General features: G+C 44.8%; 1 protein-coding gene across 2 annotated transcripts in view; it reads right to left on the bottom strand.

Moving 5' to 3' along the window:
* LOC311125949 (zinc finger protein 513-like) overlaps positions 1-1,362 on the bottom strand; it is a 28,438-nt gene extending 27,076 nt beyond the window's left edge. Inside the window, exon 1 of one of the 2 annotated variants that reach the window (XM_084199977.1) lies at positions 1,027-1,362. The gene's annotated coding sequence lies outside the window, so the exon portion shown is untranslated. The remainder of the gene's footprint in view (positions 1-1,026) is intronic. The other variant, XM_084199975.1, reaches the window with a different exon arrangement.
* Between the last annotated feature and the right edge of the window lie 12,320 nt (positions 1,363-13,682).

Genomic DNA, 13,682 nt, shown 5'->3' on the forward strand with positions numbered 1-13,682 from the left:
ATGTGAGGGATAATTTGCTCAAATGGGCCCCAACACCACAAGCAGGCAAGGAGATTTGGTGTCCTCTGCCTAGCTTCTCCCCACAGAACACACTCCAAAAATAATCTGATGGAAGAATATTATACATCTCACAGACACACATTAGCTAGCTAGCTACAACACAGGTCTAGTTACTCCAAGACTAGTGACAAAGGCATTCCTTTACTCCTCATCAAAACATTCATCCAGTTTTGTTCCTAATGAGATACACTGAGGCTTGCTAACTAGCTATAACGTTAAACTAAAGTAGATTTTGGGTATAGCTAACAGAGCTAGCTAGCGCAACTTGGCTACTAGGGCTAACAGACGGGGTGGCCATTGGAGCGAAACGGGGAGACGGCGAGTCCTCCGCAGAGGCTACCCCCAGTGGTACCTACGAGTATACCACTCTCCATCAGATGGCCTTCAATAGCAACCTAACAACATTTTAGACGTTGATCACTGATTTCAACCTGGTAGTTCAGCGATCTTCAACAGCTGTTCTTTAGTACATTATTCTAACAGTTCCTCTGATGGAACGCGAATGAACTTGTCTACATTAGACGCCATAGTCACAAGGAACTGCAACAAAATAATATTGCTCTTCCCCTCTGCTGAGCACACCAGACCACAACAAGAGAAGCGCCAATCACACTGGGCACCACAGGAGAGAGATTAGAGAGAAGGACATTCCCCAAATCCTACCGTAACTCAACCCTAGTCTTCGTGCGGATTCGCGGTGGGTAATTACGCACTGTAGCCCACTGGCATTGAAAAAAAAAAAAAAGCAAGCTGGCGGATTCCCCCCAAGCCACGGATGTGCCCCCGAGACAACTGCTCAGTCTACGGACACCACACAGAGATAAACAAAATAACCATGCCCAACATATTCCAAAGTGGATCACGTCGCTAAGCATAGCAGGGGAAAAGAACGGCTATAGCTCTGGGTAGCAAATGGCACTACCTAACCCAAATCTCCCACTGAGGTACACAGCTGATTGTACTCACCTCCTCGGACCGATGTCCCAACAGCAAGTAGAGCCTGCGCAGGGGCCTGGAAACTAACCAATTCTCTCCAACGCAGCACACAACCAACTATCCACCGCAGTGGCAAGTTCAAACAAAGAAAGGCAGCCAACACTGAGCCAAACCAGTCTAACTGGTAAACAACCAAACAGCGCAACTCAAAGCTGTAACAAAAGATGCAAACAAAAGCACCTACAGAGGTTATTTAACACTAACTCCACGTTGTCTTCCAAACCCAATCCTCACACCAGTTAGCCCAACGACACTAGTATTAAGCTTCCTGGCATACTTTACCAGGCAACACACCTGTTTGATGACGTCACCTGACAACCAAAATCACTGATACGTCTCTAAGGCACTTTACCGAACACTTATAACAGGGGTGTCAAACTCATTTTAGCTCAGGGGCCACATGGAGGAAAATCTATTCCCAAGTGGGCCGGACCGGAAAAATCATGGTATATATAACTTAAAAACAACAACTTCAGATTGTTTTCTTTGTTTTAATACGATCAACATACAACATAAAGCTGGAGCCTGAGGACAGTGTGTCCAAAATAGTACAAGCACAACATCACTATTAATCATAAAACACGTCAAGTTTATTTGAAAATTCTAAAGAAAAAGAACACACAAACACACAATGCCTCAGTGATTAACAGAACTGTTTCACAGATCACAGAACTATATCAGGGTGTCATTTCTCAGGCAGAAATGTAGATACAAATAATGAAATCCTGTTCCCCAAACAAGTGCAAGAACCACAGAGTCAAGAATAGGTTAAATATACAAATAAAATAAAATCAATTAAAAACAATAGCACATCAACATAAAAACATATAAACATAAAGCTGGAGCCTGAGGACAGTGTCCAAAAGCACAACATCACTATTAATCATAAAACACCTCAAGTTATTTGAAAGTTCTGAGGACAAAGAACACACAAACACACAATGCCTCAGTGATTCACAGAAGTATATCACAGATCACAGAACTATATCAGGGTGTCATTTCTCAGGCAGAAATGTAGATACAAATAATGAAATCCTGTTCCCCAAACAAGTGCAAGAACCACAGAGTCAAGAATAGGTTAAATATACAAATAAAATCAATTAAAAACAATAGCACATCAACATAAAAACATATAAACATAAATCTGAAAGCGTTGCTCAAACTCCCGTAACAGTCCCGTTATTTTATATTTGAACCGCTTCATGTCTGCCACATGTTGGGTCGCACACACATTTTTCAGACAGGGGAAGTGAGCTGCATCACCACCGGCAAGTTGCGTCTCCCACAATGACAGCTTCAACTTGAAAGAACGTATGCTGTCATAATACTGCGTGACAACTTTGTTGCGCCCTTGCAGCTGTTTGTTCAAGTGCTCTGTAACATCCACCATAAATGCAAGGTCCTGCATCCATTCTGCGGAATGAAATTCTAACACTGGTTTGCCCTTTTCTTCCATGAACTGTTCAATTTCTTCTCGTAAATCAAAGAAACGCCTCAGCACCTCGGCTTAACCGTCTTACCTCAGTGTGGTATGGCAGGCCATAGATGTGGTCTTTCTCTCTGAGAAGGCTGTCAAACTGACGGTGATTCAGGCTTCTGGATCAGATGAAATTAACAGTTTGGATGACCACCTTCACAAAGCCTCCTGGTGCAAAATACAGTGAAAAGTCAAAAAATCACGTCCTCCATTTGCAGATTGCACTTTCTCTCTGAACTTTGTCACAACGCCTGCTTTTTTCCCGATCATTGAGGGCGCACCATCTGTAGCCAGGCTGACAGCGCGGGACCAGTCCACTCCGACCCTGTCCAGCGCGCCGACGAGTGCGGTAAAAATATCAGCTGCTGTCGTTGTATCTGTCATCGGCACCAACTCCACGAACTCCTCGGTGACGGTCAATGTGTCATCAACTCCGCGGATGAAAATGGCCAGTTGTGCAACATCTGTAATGTCCGTGCTTTCATCAATTGCAACCGAAAACGCAATAAATGACTTTACTTTTTGCTTCAACTGGCTGTCCAAATCCACTGAAAGATCGGAAATCCTGTCTGCAACTGTGTTTCTTGTCAGGCTGATATTTGCAAAAGCCAGCCGCTTTTCAGGGCACACAATCTCCGCTTCCTTCATCATGCATGTTTTTACAAATTCACCCTCACTAAATGGTTTTGAAGCCACTGCGATTTCATTAGCAATGAGGTAGCTAGCTTTCACTGCAGCGTTACTGATGTCTCGGCTGTGAGTAAACACAGACTGCTGTTTCTTCAGACCCGCCAACAGTTCATTCACCTTCTCTCATCTCCGCTGTCCTTGAAAGTTGTCATATTTGTCGGCATGAAGACTCACATAGTGGCGACGAAGGTTATATTCTTTCAGCACTGCAACATGCTCTGAACACACCAAACATACAGCTTTCCCATTCAATTCCGTGAATAAATAGGATGACCATTTTTCTTGGAACACTCTGCACTCTGCGTCCACTTTTCTCTTTTTTGACAGAGACATCTTGGGGCAATGAGGGTGCCAAAGCACATAATGTTAAAAGTAGAAGCCGTAATAAATATCGCGGGCAAAACAAAGTAGCTCATTGGCTGCACGTGCTTGACCTACTTGCTCTGCCCCGGTATAAACAGTTTGCTTGCTTAACACAATTGCTATTGCGCCATCCAGTGGACGCAATTGGAACAGCCGTTTATTTTATTGAAAAATTGCAGCGCATTTTTTTACTTTACAAAAAAAATAAAAAAATTTTTTTTTTTTAAATCATCTCGCGGGCCGGATTAAACCCGTTTGCGGGCCTGATCCGGCCCGCGGGCTGTACGTTTGACACCCCTGACTTATAAGAATAGGAAGTTAATACCAACCAAAGCGCATCCCAATTAGCTTATATCGCTAGCTAGCTAGCTGACAGCAAAACAATTTACTTAATTGTAATTTGTCCAGCTGGTCTAGTCTGCCGCCGCCAGTTGATCTTGGAGGTTCTGAAGAACGTCTCCAGCACCCCTCTATCAACAATAACAAATAATATGCCATTTAGCAGACGCTTTTATCCAAAGCGACTTACAGTCATGCGTGCATACATTTTTTTTTTTGTGTATGGGTGGTCCCGGGGATCGAACCCACTACCTTGGCGTTACAAGCGCCGTGCTCTACCAGCTGAGCTACATAGGACCTATCCATATGTTTGTCGGAACTTCGATGGCCTGTCACATACACACACCATTTATGGGGTCTGCATGGACCCTCTCCAGTAAGAACTGTCCGTGATCTAATGTGTTGCAGCGCAGACATTCCTCTTCTGTCTGCGTGGCTGGACAGCACCCACATAGGCACCTCCAGTAGGAGTCTGACCATCGCTGCTTGCTGGGCTCACAATTCTTGTTCTCGCTGTCTCAACTCCTCTTCAGTGTTTTTTTCCGGCTCAAATTAATAGGGTTGTATGCCCCTATCTAAAAGAACATCAAAAAACTGTTTTGCCATCCAGCTCTTCTTGGAAAGAGGAATCCCCAGAAGTGTAACAGTGTTGCTTCCGTCCCTCTCCTCGCCCCAACCTGGGCTTGAACCAGGGACCCTCTGCACACATCGACAACAGTCACCCTCGAAGCACCGTTACCCGTCGCTCCACAACTACTTCAAGGTCTCAGAGCGAGTGACGTCCCCGATTGAAACGCTACTAGCGCGCACCGCTAACTAGCTAGCCATTTCACACCGGTTACAGAAGCAGCCATTGTAATTATTTAGCAGTCTCGGATAGACAGCGTACGGTAACATAGCTCCCGTGAAACCTGTAGAAACGAGTACCTGCCCGCGTTTTGAAAATCCCGCCTTCGAGGGTGGGAACGCAATTGGACAAGGAAATAGGGCTTCCATCAGGCTGTAGTCTTTACAAAGCCAGGGAAAACGAGTCAACCTAGATATTCTATAATGTCGTGGCAAGTCCAATGTCTCTATTGAACAAGGACAACCATATACTCGCAGCTCGCGTGATCGTGCAATCGGCGAAAAAACAAAGGCTACAATAATTGCTACAAAACATGACTCCATTAATTTTTTTAGATCAGACAGCAGGCTCAATCAACCAATGACGTCATGGGTTGAACTCTCCCAGCACAAAAATTCAAAAAAAATACCTCTCATCACTCGTAACAATGTAGAGAGACTGGGAAAACACCCCACATAGTGTCTAGTAGTGAAGGTTACCTTTAAAATGTCTGTGTAGGGAAATGTATCAAGATCACCCATTTTGCACATGCCTTAAACGTACATTTTTTTTAAGCCTATAGCCTGTCGGGTTGATTGCAGACTTTTAGCCTACATTTCTGAAATTGTGGATTACTTAATCTCTCATTCTGATCCCATTTGAAACTGAGTGAATGAGACTGGTGCTGTAATATCTGATGAGGCAGAGATATTTACGAATCGGAGAGGGGACCCTTCACTGCGTGATCCCATTGGTCAATGTCACCGCAGTGTGCCTCCTGCAGGCAGGCGGACCGCTGCACCCCTCCCTCTCCAACACGCCTGCTGCTACTGGAATAACCGGGAAGCGCGCTCTACAACGGGAATCTCCTCCGCAACGTCATTCGCGACACCATTTCTCCGACCGTGGGATCTTGCGAAATTCACACTTACTCATTGTAGCTATGCTTTGATGGCCAGATATGTTTAGGAACAGTGCGAGGTTTGGTGCTGCTCCACTGTTCGAGGGGAGGAGCTAGTTGTTGATTCTGGACTACAAATACAACACGCTGGAGAGAGGTAAGGTGCCGTTTTACTCAATATAAATATAATAGTGATGTGCGTAATGTCAATGTCACTTGTTTCGACCCAGAAACCGTTATAATGTAGAACGGGATGAATGTAACGTTTTTTTTGTTTGTTTATTATGAATGAGGTGGAATACGTAGTAACCTTGCCACTCCCTGCAGTGCCGATGCGCTGGTCGGACCCCTTATTAATAATGGACAGGCCGTGTGATGATACGGTGTTTATAAAATGAGCCATTGAATGGTGCAATATTGTAGGCCTATCATTCGATGCACCTCAAAAGGGTTCCTCAATACGTTTTCACGTTTCTCCCCCAAAAGATGCCTCAAAACAACATAGTTGGGATATAATCTGACATTGAATAATATACGATGTTCTAGGCTACGAATGATTGTAGCCTATAAAAAGGACCACGACATTCTATTAGACAGGGAATCAGTGATTCATGTAGCGCCTGCTTGGAGAAGAGAATGCCGTGGCCCCGCGCCGGGGCATGGGACGTGTGTCGCGGCTCGCAGGCGGTCCTGAGGACATGTCACCAAAACCCGCATTGCTGATGTGTACTGTCCCGTGGATGAATATTTATGTGCACTATTTAATAGCTAGGGTGTCATGGTCTGCTCCCCAGGGCAGATACCAACGTTGTGTTAAACTGACCATCGGTTAGCCAGTGATTGCATAGCAACAGCTTTCAGTCGCCTATTCGGTTAACAAGTGTCACAGGTAGGCTACAAAGTAAGAATGCTATCTGAGCTGTTGCATGCTCCTTGCTCCCAAACTAAATGGAGAGCTATTTAATCAATCTATAACTCCCTATCCCTAAGCGTTGAGAATGGCAACAACAACAAACAAAAAAACACAATGCTATTTTACCGAGCTCAACAGTTTTGTCGTACCATTTTATAAAAAGGGGCAAACATATTTTGACCCAACTCTCTATCTATCCCTAAAGCCTTGATAAGATAGCAGAGTTGGCAGCATTTTAACAACAGGCTATGCCTTAACCGACCTCAACAGTTTTTTATTCGTGCCATTTAAAAAAAGGAGCAAACAGATTCTGGGCTGTTGGTCTTGTTACGTAATAACCCATCTGCCATTCTGTCACCTTACTGAGAGCATCATGGAAGCTAGTGCACAGGCTGCAGGTCCATAGGCGTACGATATAGCCACATGAAATGAAATGTCAATGGAGATGGAAATGATTCACTCAGCCAGGATAACAATATTGTTTATCAAAATGATTATAGTTATTGATTTTAGTTTAATACATGTTCTAGTATGTGAATAAGTTAGTGAGGTTGTAATGGCAAACCGTTTATCTCTAATACTAGCACTATGGCTCTGTCTGGTCGATAATGTACGTAGAAGGTCTACTGTATCATGTTTCTATCTGTACTCTGCAACATGTTTTCTTTATTACATAACTGCAGTGTACATAACATCTTCTCTGGGGTGATATCACTGCACACTTCATAAAGTCTCATGGTCTCATGCCTTTTCTGCTGGAGGTCAAATGTCACGCTCTAGTATCACACACAGCCATGTTCTAGGTGTGCAAGTAGGCCTGTAAACAAAACACCTCCATTTTATACAGTAGGCCTGTAAACAAAACACCTCCATTTTATACAGTAGGCCTGTAAACAAAAACACCTCCATTTTATACAGTAGACCTGTAAACAAAACACCTCCATTTTATACAGTAGGCCTGTAAACAAAAACACCTCCATTTTATACAGTAGGCCTGTAAACAAAAACATCTCCATTTTATACAGTAGGCCTGTAAACAAAAACACCTCCATTTTATACAGTAGGCCTGTAAACAAAACACCTCCATTTTATACAGTAGGCCTGTAAACAAAAACACCTCAATTTTATACAGTAGGCCTGTAAACAAAACACCTCCATTTTATACAGTAGGCCTTTAAACAAAAACACCTCAATTTTATACAGTAGGCCTGTAAACAAAACACCTCCATTTTATACAGTAGGCCTTTAAACAAAAACACCTCAATTTTATACAGTAGGCCTGTAAACAAAACACCTCCATTTTATACAGTAGACCTGTAAACAAAACACCTCCATTTTATACAGTAGACCTGTAAACAAAACACCTCAATTTTATACAGTAGGCCTGTAAACAAAACACCTCCATTTTATACAGTAGGCCTGTAAACAAAACACCTCCATTTTATACAGTAGGCCTGTAAACAAAACACCTCCATTTTATAAAGTAGGCCTGTAAACAAAAACACCTCAATTTTATACAGTAGGCCTGTAAACAAAACACCTCCATTTTATACAGTAGGCCTGTAAACAAAAACACCTCCATTTTATACAGTAGGCCTGTAAACAAAAACACCTCCATTTTATACAGTAGACCTGTAAACAAAACACCTCCATTTTATACAGTAGGCCTGTAAACAAAACACCTCCATTTTATACAGTAGGCCTGTAAACAAAACACCTCCATTTTATACAGTAGGCCTGTAAACAAAACACCTCCATTTTACATAGTAGGTCTGTAGAGGTAGGACAAACCTAACTTAGAATACAATAATGTGAGTTTTAAAAGCATTTTGACAGAGGGAGTTAATGGCCCTGCCTATGGCTTATTAAGATACAGTGGCTTGCGAAAGTATTCACCCCCTTGGCATTTTTCTTATTTTGTTGCCTTACAACCTGGAATTAAAATAGATTTTGGGGGGGTTTGTATCATTTGATTTACATAACATGCCTACAACTTTGAAGATCCAAATATTTTTGTGTGTGAAGCAAACAGGAAATAAGATTTTTAAAAACAGAACTTGAGCGTGCATAACTATTCACCCCCCCAAAGTCAATACTTTGTAGAGCCACCTTTTGCAGCAATTACAGCTGCAAGTCTCTTGGGGTATGTCTCTATAAGCTTGGCACATCTAGCCACTGGGATTTTTGCCCATTCTTCAAGGCAAAGCTGCTCCAGCTCCTTCAAGTTGAATGGGTTCCGCTGGTGTACAGCAATCTTTAAGTCATACCACAGATTCTCAATTGGATTGAGGTCTGGGCTTTGACTAGGCCATTCCAAGACATTTAAATGTTTCCCCTTAAACCGCTCGAGTGTTGCTTTAGCAGTATGCTTAGGGTCATTGTCCTGCTGGAAGGTGAACCTCCGTCCCAGTCTCAAATCTCTGGAAGACTGAAACAGGTTTCCCTCAAGAATTTCCCTGTATTTTGCGCAATCCATCATTCCTTCAATTCTGACCAGTTTCCCAGTCCCTGCCGATGAAAAACATCCCCACAGCATGATGCTGCCACCACCATGCTTCACTGTGGGGATGGTGTTCTCAGGATGATGAGAGGTGTTGGGTTTGCGCCAGACATAGCGTTTTCCTTGATGGCCAAAAAGCTCAATTTTAGTCTCATCTGACCAGAGTATCTTCTTCCATATGTTTGGGGAGTCTCCCACATGGCTTATGGCGAACACCAAACGTGTTTGCTTATTTTTTTCTTTAAGCAATGGCTTTTTTTCTGGCCACTCTTCCATAAAGCCCAGCTCTGTGGAGTGTCCGGCTTAAAGTGGTCCTATGGACAGATATTCCAATCTCCGCTGTGGAGCTTTGCAGCTCCTTCAGGGTTATCTTTGGTCTCTTTGTTGCCTCTCTGATTAATGCCCTCCTTGCCTGGTCCATGAGTTTTGGTGGGCGGCCCTCTCTTGGCAGGTTTGTTGTGGTGCCATATTCTTTCCATTTTTTAATAATGGATTTAAATGGTGCAATGTGGGATGTTCAAAGTTTCAGATATTTTTTTTATAACCCAACCCTGATCTGTACTTCTCCACAACTTTGTCCCTGACCTGTTTGGAGAGCTCCTTGGTCTTCAAAAAAAAAGGGGGATGAATACTTTTGCAAGGCACGGTAGGTCGAACATGACAGCCAATTACTTATGCTTATTATGACTGGTTTGTAAATAGTCCAGTGGAGTCGAGTGTGTGTGTGTGTGTGTGTGTGCGCGCGTGTGTGTGTGTGAGTGTACCTACGTAGTACTGTATAAGCTTTTACATTGCAGTCAGGCCCATTAGCTGCCGAAGCCATTAAGATGGGTTCCCATGTTGTGTTCTGTAATATCCCACATTCTTCACTTTTTTGCCGCACCATAACGAGATGATGGTGTCATGGCGATGGATGACTTTCCACTTCCTTACTTCTTCTAATCAGCACTGCTACCTGTGTCCCAAATGGCACCCTATTCCCTATGTAGTGCACTACTGTTGTACCTACATACACAGAAAAAATAATCTATCTAGAACCTAAAAGGGTTCTTCGGCTGGCCCCATAGGAGAACCCTTTGTAGAACCCTTTTGGTTCCAAGTAGAACCCTTTTGAGTTCCTTTCCACCGAGGGTTCTACATGGAACCCTAAAAAAAAAGTTATACCTGGAACCAAAAAGGGTTCCCCTATGGGGACAGCCGAAGAACCCTTTTAGAACCCTTTTTTCTAAGAATGTAGTGCACTACTTTTGACCAGGGCCCATAGGGAAACCCTTAGTGAATAGGGTGCCGTTTAGGATCCAGCCTGAGAGTAGTGATTTACTTTAGCAGTGGCCATGTCAAAAGGTAAGAAAACAGGACTCCAGCCAAAGACCTCGCTCCACTGATTACGTAATGGAGGCTGGAAGGAATGCTGCTGACTCTCTGGTTTTACTGCCAAGACAAAGCACGAGTCCCAAATGGCTCCCTATACAGCGCACTACTTTTGACCAGTGCCCTAATGCAGTATAAAGTGAATTAGGGTGCCATTTGGGAAGCATCCGAACGTTGTCGATCTCTCCATGTAAACAGATGAAGTTAAACGCTGCTGAGGGGTCTGGGGGATCCGTTCCTTATTGGCACATGGGGATATCCTCAATGTGAACAGAGATTAGCAGTGCCTGGATTTGAGATCAGTTTGTTAAGTTTACTGAAAGGTTATAGTTTATTATGGATTTAAATAGTTTAGTGATAGTTTACCGTATTAATTTGAGCTTATTTTGGAGAGAAGACAGAGAGAGAGTGTCACCAGAGAGGAAGGACTGACTAACCAGGTAAGTGTGATAGGTATGCCCACTAACGTCCTCTCTTCCTACGACACCAGGTTCTTTACGAATCCCCCAGGACACACACCCACCACACAACGGTTTCCAAAAATCATACACAATTTTATCACACCACAATTCATGAAAAAGGAATAGATCCCACATATTACCACAAATGATAGGACAGGGCGATGTTCTACAGAGAGCAGGACCCAGTTGGAGCGAGCTGAGTGGAATACCACCCCACTACTGGCTAGCATGCAACCACCACCCCACTACTGGCTAGCATGCAACCACCACCCCACTACTGGCTAGCATGCAACCACCACCCCACTACTGGCTAGCATGCAACCACCACCCCACTACTGGCTAGCATGCAACCACCACCCCACTACTGGCTAGCATGCAACCACCACCCCACTACTGGCTAGCATGCAACCACCACCCCACTACTGGCTAGCATGCAACCACCACCCCACTACTGGCTAGCATGCAACCACCACCCCACTACTGGCTAGCATGCAACCACCACCCCACTACTGGCTAGCATGCAACCACCACCCCACTACTGGCTAGCATGCAACCACCACCCCACTACTGGCTAGCATGCAACCACCACCCCACTACTGGCTAGCATGCAACCACCACCCCACTACTGGCTAGCATGCAACCACCATTCAGCTGAGTGGAATACCACCCCACTACTGGCTAGCATGCAACCACCACCCCACTACTGGCTAGCATGCAACCACCACCCCACTACTGGCTAGTGGCTAGCATGCAACCACCACCCCACTACTGGCTAGCATGCAACCACCACCCCACTACTGGCTAGCATGCAACCACCACCCCACTACTGGCTAGCATGCAACCACCACCCCACTACTGGCTAGCATGCAACCACCACCCCACTACTGGCTAGCATGCAACCACCACCCCACTACTGGCTAGCATGCAACCACCACCCCACTACTGGCTAGCATGCAACCACCACCCCACTACTGGCTAGCATGCAACCACCACCCCACTACTGGCTAGCATGCAACCACCACCCCACTACTGGCTAGCATGCAACCACCATTCAGCTGAGTGGAATACCACCCCACTACTGGCTAGCATGCAACCATCGTTCACAGCAAAACACTTATTTTTTGTCAAGAAGAATAGTACACAAAAAACAGCCCCGAACGGCTGTTAGATTACTCAATGTAAGACTGGAAAACGAACAGTGTAGAAGTTCAGAGTTTATGAACAGAATACAATAGACCTCATTAACTGGGATGACATTCCCTCTCATGGGAGACCAAAAAGAGCTGGTTGAAAGCCATGCCTGCAATATTCTGACAGGTTGGCACTACTACAGTATGCTGCCAATCAGCCTGACGGCTATAACACGCCATTCATTAGAGTTGATGTCTGCACCCCCTGTGTAAATCTAATTAGCATAATACAAATCTGTCAGTTTAAGATATCTGTAACTCTTCCGCATCAGGCGGTGAAAGGTGGCAGAGCTGGAGCGGCGTTTGTCAGACCATGAGACGTCCCGAAAATCGGTCTTCTCACAAAATCGTCTGTAGCGATCTGCCAACTTCTGTCTTTAGCGTCCGAACAGTTTGGGCTACACACTTAAATGACCCCTCTGTAAAGACCCTCACGAACACATACATGCCAGTTGTTTTTCTCTAGGACGCCGACAGGCCTCACAAGACTCATCTGAAGGTCCCCCGGTACCAGATGAAAACATGAATGGAAGTATACACTGTATGTGTGTGAGTGAGTGACTGAGTGAGTTCAGGACTAGTAAGCAGTAAATAGTAAATAGTAAGCAGTAAGTAGTAAGTAGTAAGTAGTAAATAGTAAGCAGTAAATAGTAAGTAGTAAGCAGTAAGCAGTAAGTAGTAAGTAGTAAATAGTAAGTAGTAAATAGTAAGCAGTAAGTAGTATGCAGTAAGCAGTAAATAGTAAGCAGTAAGTAGTATGCAGTAAGCAGTAAATAGTAAGCAGTAAGCAGTATGCAGTAAGTAGTAAATAGTAAGTAGTAAATAGTAAGCAGTAAGTAGTATGCAGTAAGCAGTAAATAGTATGCAGTAAGCAGTAAGTAGTAAATAGTAAGTAGTAAATAGTAAGCAGTAAGTAGTATGCAGTAAGCAGTAAATAGTATGCAGTAAGCAGTAAGTAGTAAGCAGTAAGTAGTATGCAGTAAGCAGTAAATAGTAAGCAGTAAGTAGTATGCAGTAAGCAGTAAATAGTATGCAGTAAGCAGTATGCAGTAAGTAGTAAATAGTAAGTAGTAAATAGTAAGCAGTAAGTAGTATGCAGTAAGCAGTAAATAGTATGCAGTAAGCAGTAAATAGTCAGTAGTAAGTAGTAAATAGTAAGCAGTAAATAGCACCGGTGGAACAGGCTTGGACCGTGCCGGACTGGACACACACACCACTGGCTTGGTGCGGAGAGCAGGAACGGGCCAGACCGGGCTGGCGACGCGCACCACTGGCTTGGGGCGGGGAGCAGGAACGGGCCGGACCGGGCTGACGACGCGCACCACTGGCTTGGTGCGAGGGGCAGGAACAGGCCGGACCGGGCTGGCGACGCGCACCACTGGCTTGGGGCGGGGAGCAGGAACAGGCCGGACCGGGCTGGTGACGCGCACCACTTGCTTGGTGCGAGGGGCAGGGAACAGGCCGGACCGGGCTGGCGACGCGCACCACTGGCTTGGTGCGAGGGGCAGGAACAGGCCGGACCGGGCTGGCGACGCGCACCACTGGCTTGGTGCGAGGGGCAGGAACAGGCCGGACCGGGCTGGCGACGCGCACCA

This window comes from Coregonus lavaretus, assembly GCF_964263955.1.
Source record: "Coregonus lavaretus genome assembly, contig: HAP1_SCAFFOLD_1997, whole genome shotgun sequence".
NCBI lineage: Eukaryota > Metazoa > Chordata > Actinopteri > Salmoniformes > Salmonidae > Coregonus > Coregonus lavaretus.